The following is a 6,177-nucleotide window of genomic DNA, read 5'->3' on the forward strand; positions in this document are numbered from 1 at the left end:
CTGCCTCTTCTTAACAAAAAAGATGGACAATTTGTCTTGTCCTTTTTCTGAGGCTTTGTCACACTGTCCTGTGTTGGGGGTGGGAGTGACACACCTGAGGGTGGGGGGGCGCCTTCAGAGACTTCGCTTGGCAGCCTTAGTACCATGTTGATTAAATGTAGGTAAATGGTCGAATGGTCCAAACTAGTGTGTAGGTTATTTCAGAGTCTAATGCTAAAATTTTAGAAGTAGGGAAGAAATTTGTTTGCACTCTGAATTTACATTTCCCAAGTCAGTGCAAACTAATACTGTGACTCAGCTACCACACTCAACCCTGAAGCTGGGGATAGTGGGGCATGTTTGCCTACACATTCCAAAAGAGGCCAGATACATTGGTGGATGACATCATGTCATCGCCTGAGTGGGTGCAGAAGTGGGGGCTGGAAGGGTTATTGGCCTTATTTCTTTGGAATGCTTCTGCCAGCCCCATCTTGGAATCAGGTGAAGCTCTGCTGGCCATTTCAGGGCCAGACAGGAATGTTTGGCCTTCTTCACCTGATTGGTGTATTGAACAAAAGTTGGCCAGGACTTGATTGCCTGTCCTGTACTGATTCTCTTTGGCCATTCAGGGCCATAAGGAGAGCATGGGTTCATACGAAATAAGTGGCTGTGGAGTTTCGAGAAAGTGAGGAAATAAAGGTAGCAAATGTGAGCTCCCAGGAGGCAGTTTTTCAGTAAACAGGGGGCTCAACAATCTGATTCTTCCAATAGTGGGATGCAGCAGCTGAGCTCAGGAGCCAGACAGATCATGCCCTCCTTTCAATCATGTGATTTAAGGAGAAAATGGACTTGGACTGGTCTTCTCAGACTAAGAATGGCATGGTGAGCTTATAGCAAGACACTAGCAGTGGAGAGTCCACCCAGAAAGGCAGAGGAGGTGTCTGAGGAGCAACTGGCCACTGCCTTAGTTCTTCTCTCTGGTAGGCCTCACTGCAAGGTGAGGGTGATTTAAGCTAAATGGTTAATATAGTGTAGCCCTAGTTTACTCCATCACTTCTGGCTGGTTTCATTTCACATGGATGGGCAAAACACAAATATACATCAATATTGATTTTTTAAAAAAATATTGCAATGCAGTTCTTTGCCTCAAAAATGTATAGAAAGATGCATATGTTAAGGAAAGATTCTCACCAGATAAGTGCCCATACAGATAGGTGAAAATATGACACTAGAAAAAACTACTTTTAAAAAAAATGTGGGGACCGCCCATGATAACGTAACCTCCCAGACCATAGTCCTCAGTGAAAAATAGTGTCTCTTAGCCAGATGTGTTTGCAAAATGTGTGTATTGGTAAAAATGCACATGAAAATGTGCTTGTACTTTCTGCACACTGTAAAAAAAACTACAACCTAGCATGGAAATGAGATAGACTCAAAAAAAACAGAAAATTAAACAGTTTTGTCCCGTTTTAATACTGTATGGTGCTGTGATATCATTATCTAAGCTATCACAACCTCTGCAATGCATTTTGCTCCCTGTGGCTAAGTAGCAAACGCTGCCTCCCCTCCAATGTCAAGGAGCATAGTCAAGTTATTTTCACACCCAAAATATAAAAACCCACTAGTGTCACTTCACTGCAGCTATTGTTAAATAATAGTTGCAGGTCAGAGTTTCTTGCTGATCTGCTGCAAATCATCTAGAGATCTATTAATATATCCAAATCTATTGTTTGCTTTCCTATTTAGTAACAAGGGAAGAAAGTCTTCAAGAAACACCATGTAAGAATGAAATAAAATAAAATAAAATGCCTTTATTCCTCAGCCCTCAACCATTAAAATATGCTCTCAGAAATTAAAATCAACTCCCACTAATTAAGCCAATTAAATCTTGAAACCCTAGTCATTGTAACTTTTCAGTAAAAATTATACTGTGAACAAGAGAACATAATATGCATTTGGTTTGAATGCAGAACAAAAGGTATGCTCAACAAGGTTACTGCTATCTGCTGTCCTCTCCAATGACTTGTTGCACCTGTTTCCTTGAATGAAGGTTTATTTGGTGCAAAAGCTACTTCACTGCCTGGCAGAACAGGCATTAGCCTGTATAATTCTGGCTATAACTAGATGAGTATGTTCAAAGAGTAAACATCTCTGCTGGAGTCAAGTTTCATGTGTTCTGAGTCTGACATGTAAACATATCTTCACCTAAAGACTGATGAAACACTGAGAGCAAACCACAAAGCTAGTTGGTTAAGCAAACTGAGCAGAAGTTTTGTTTTTCCTTCCTTTCCCATAACTATGATTATATTATCAGCAGTGTTAAACTCAGAGAAAGAGAGGTGCTGTGGTTCAACATTTACCTCCTCCTGCAAAATACGTATGTAAGGAAGGCATCCCACATATGCTCAAGCAAGCTCTGCACAATTTGGGGAGAGAAGACTCACTTTCCCCAGGTCCACAGGCAGATGTTCATATATAGTAGGGGGCAGCTTATGGACCAAGTAGGAAAACACTTCTGCCCAACATCAGGGGGGAGGGGTGCTCCCTGCTCTGGCAGCGATCCACCTATACATTTAGTCCCTTATCCAATACTGGCCAAGGAAACACTATGATTGTTTCTTCTGATGTTCAAAGACAGACAGCAAGAGACGGGCATGAACCGCTGGTTCAGTGATTGTGCCAGTTCATTTATCGGCCAAACAGGTGTTCAATGCTTCAAAGCCCCGTCTCCTCTGGTGGGCACCCACTCAGAGGCAGTGACCTGGCTTCCCTGCCCCAACTCCTCTGGGCACTGCCTCTGAGTGGACACCTGCCAGAGGAGGTGGGGCCTTGAAGTGCCAAACATCTGTTCAGCCAATAAACAAACTAGCGCAAACTGCCAAACTAGCTCTTTATGGCCATCTCTACAGACAACAGCAGCTGGAGGCCCCTGGACCAAAAATTCTAAAAATAAAAAATAAAAATACCATCAGGCCATCCAACTATACATTACAGTGTGTGTTTATAAGCATTTTGTTTGTTGTTTTCTTACTATTGTGATGTTTGTCCTCTGAGAAGCCCACATTCTGACCCTGCATGAGTCAGTTCAGCCCTGAGGCCCAGAGATTCTCTCTTCCTGCTGCAGAATGGATCATTTTACCCATGAAGCAACCAACAGGAATGAATAACAGTCATATTTTCTTACAAAATGGTAGCAGCCACATCTGCTGGGAAGGGGATATGAGTAGGGATTAAATAACGGACTGTGCCTTGGGAAAGCTGCATATGCCAGTGTATTAATAAGATACACCACATCTCATGTTCCAGAACTGAACCCAGGTTCAAATCAAACTTGTTTTCTTGAGGCTCATTTCAGTGTTTCTCTGGGCCAACAAGTTAGGACCTGCCAGATTGGAAGGGGGGAACCTCTCTTTTGTAGCTGCGCAAGTGCGGGGACTTGATTTCGCTGAATAAAATTACATACTGTACTATGTAGGTAAGAACAGTTTATTAAATTGTGAAGATTTTAAAACCAGCATGCCTAGCGCGTGAGTTTTCAGACTCCTTCAGTGGCATGGTGAACCTGGTCGGGGAGTTCATTAAAAACAAACACAACAATCCATGCATCCAATCTTATTGTTCCTTTTTAAAAAGAGATCAGTTTGTAGATGTCAAAAAGTGTTGTTCATTTTTCCAGCAGACAGTCTAACAAAGCTATGGAGTCCTCCAGTCTGAATTGGTGCTGCTTCTGCAGCTGAATGTTTTCTGCTCTCAGTTTCTCTGTTCCACTAACCTTCAGATTGTATCTCCTCCTTTGCCATTGCTTTGGAGAGCTTTATTTAAAAAAAAAAAAGTTATAATAAATCAATAGACAGTAAAAGAAAATCCCTGTGGGAGCAGAGATTGCATTTTGCTCCTATAAAAACTTAAAACTCCCCACCTGCCACTTGACCAGCAGAAAGCCTGAATTCATCTCTGCCCTCTGTCGCAGATTATGCAAAGTTATTTAAATCCTGAGTGGCAGTATTTACTCAGACAGCTGTTGGGCTCTGCCACTGTTGATGGGGAAGAGCAGGGGAAAGGCTTAGAGCTTGTAAGGCTGAAGGTAATAAATGATGACTTTCTTGTATACTCTTTTGGCAAAACCACAAAAGAAACAAATGGGGGATCGGGGTCGGGGGGAGAGCTGCTGCAGTTTGTCCTGGTGGAGGCAAAAAGAAAGAAAAAGAAAAAAGACAGACAGATAGAAAATGTAGAAATAAAGTTCTACATGCAAAGGGGTTAGTTTTATTTGATCTTTCTCATTTCTGCTTGATACACTTTGCAAGCATCACAATTGCAGAAACAGAGGTGGACAGAGGACTCCATATCCCTTTCTTCTCTTTCTCCTTCTTCCTCTCTTCTTAACTTGCCTAGGCATCCTTCATTTTAATGCTTTTCGGAGTAGAAAACTAAACATGAACAACAATACTGTTTTCAGTACCTTGCACTTCCGTTATATTGTTCGCGACCAACAACACAATCCATGTGTTTTAGCAGGAAAAAAAAAAACCCACAACCCTACTGCATTCTGATCCTGCATCCATAGGATCAGCTTTTGATGTTTGACCACTTCAGACATCACAGCAAATGGGCCTGTCCTCCCATGTCAAAAGGCAAGCTATCCAAGGCTGAGTTAAGTAATTTTCATACTCAAGCCAGAAAAAATTGTGTGTGCCTTTCCTGGGAATAGAATTAAAATAAATTAAATAGCTAAAAATTTGGTGCCTTTTCAAGACACCCAACACCAGCTGTCTGAAGTGGCAAGTTCCCTGCCTAATGATCGAGACAGCCCCATGTAGTCACAAAATTGCTTCTTACTGTCCCTCTTGATCAGATTGTGCTTACTAAAACCTGTTCTCTACTTGTTAAATCACTATCCCTATTTTGCCATTTAAAATGTTTGCTAGTGGAGAACCTGTCATCTCTGATTCAATGGACTAACACAGCTATCCCACTGGAAATTTCCAGTGACTGATTTTCTGCCTCACTGGCAGCTGTTGAGAACATAAACCCCCTACTCTCAAACCCATGGTTAATACTTTTGTTAGCATCTATCCTTAACATTTATCCATCGAGCCCACTGACCTAGATAATCTACTTTCCACACACACCCCCTTATAATTCTCCTCCAAACTTGTGGCAATTTTCCCCCACACTTTGTATACAAATCTGGAACAGAATACAGAACTGACTTTAAATAGCACTCCCATTTATCCAGCCTGATTTTCCACATAATTCTTCTACTCCTCAGGCCATCTGGATAATCTAGATTAATGATGCCATCTCCAGCATGCAGCCACCGTTGCTTGTAATCATTTTCTTTCTTGATGGTAGTATAGAAGGAGAGATCAGCCATTTCACATTATTTCTGAGAAACAATGCTTCCCTTTTGCGGAGTGAAGGGAGCCATTAGTTTCAGAGTTCTCAACCCAAACCACTGCTCTCCAGCACGGGGTGGAGTGGGGGACTTATTGGAGAGAAGCAAGAGAGGCCCTAGCAAATGTGAACTCTAATGTGACATGAATTAATCATCCTTCTACATCTTTTATTTGGTAAGGTAAAAATTTATGCGGTTAATTTTTAACTACCAAAGGGGAGGTTGGTCATTCAAGCAGTTATATTTGCCATTTACCTGATTAAATTATGAATATGCAGCTTGAGCTTCTTGGTTTCTGGAATGCTAAGTGGCTGGGTGACAAGCTGCACAAAGGCAGCAGAGCAGAGCTGAAATGTATGACATCTTATCTGATCAGGGTTTCTAGTTCTCTGCAGGACCAGCTGCAGAAACAGACTGCAAGAGTGCTAGAATCAGGACATTACTTCTTCTGAGATGAAGGCGACGGAAGAGATTGTTCCATGAGGGAGTCCCCCGTGAATCACTGCCCTCTCTACTAGGGTGTCAAGATTATGATTATTATTAATTATTTGTCTCCCAGGATGTTTGTAGCTAACAAGCTATAACATGTGATCAGAGGTTTGCAGGTCAGGTTGCCAGACCAATGGCTTCCCATTCTCTGCAATTTTTGGGACAAAGCTTGAGACTTTGGAGCATGTCCTTATGAAGGCATGGTGGGGTGTCCTTCTCACAGGCTCTTCAGCAATAACTGCAAAATGTTGTGTGTGCCTGGGACTGACAGACAATGTGGAAACACAGTGATGCATTTAAAGAACACCAAT

Source organism: Pogona vitticeps, chromosome 5 (assembly GCF_051106095.1).
Source record: "Pogona vitticeps strain Pit_001003342236 chromosome 5, PviZW2.1, whole genome shotgun sequence".
Classification (NCBI taxonomy): domain Eukaryota; kingdom Metazoa; phylum Chordata; class Lepidosauria; order Squamata; family Agamidae; genus Pogona; species Pogona vitticeps.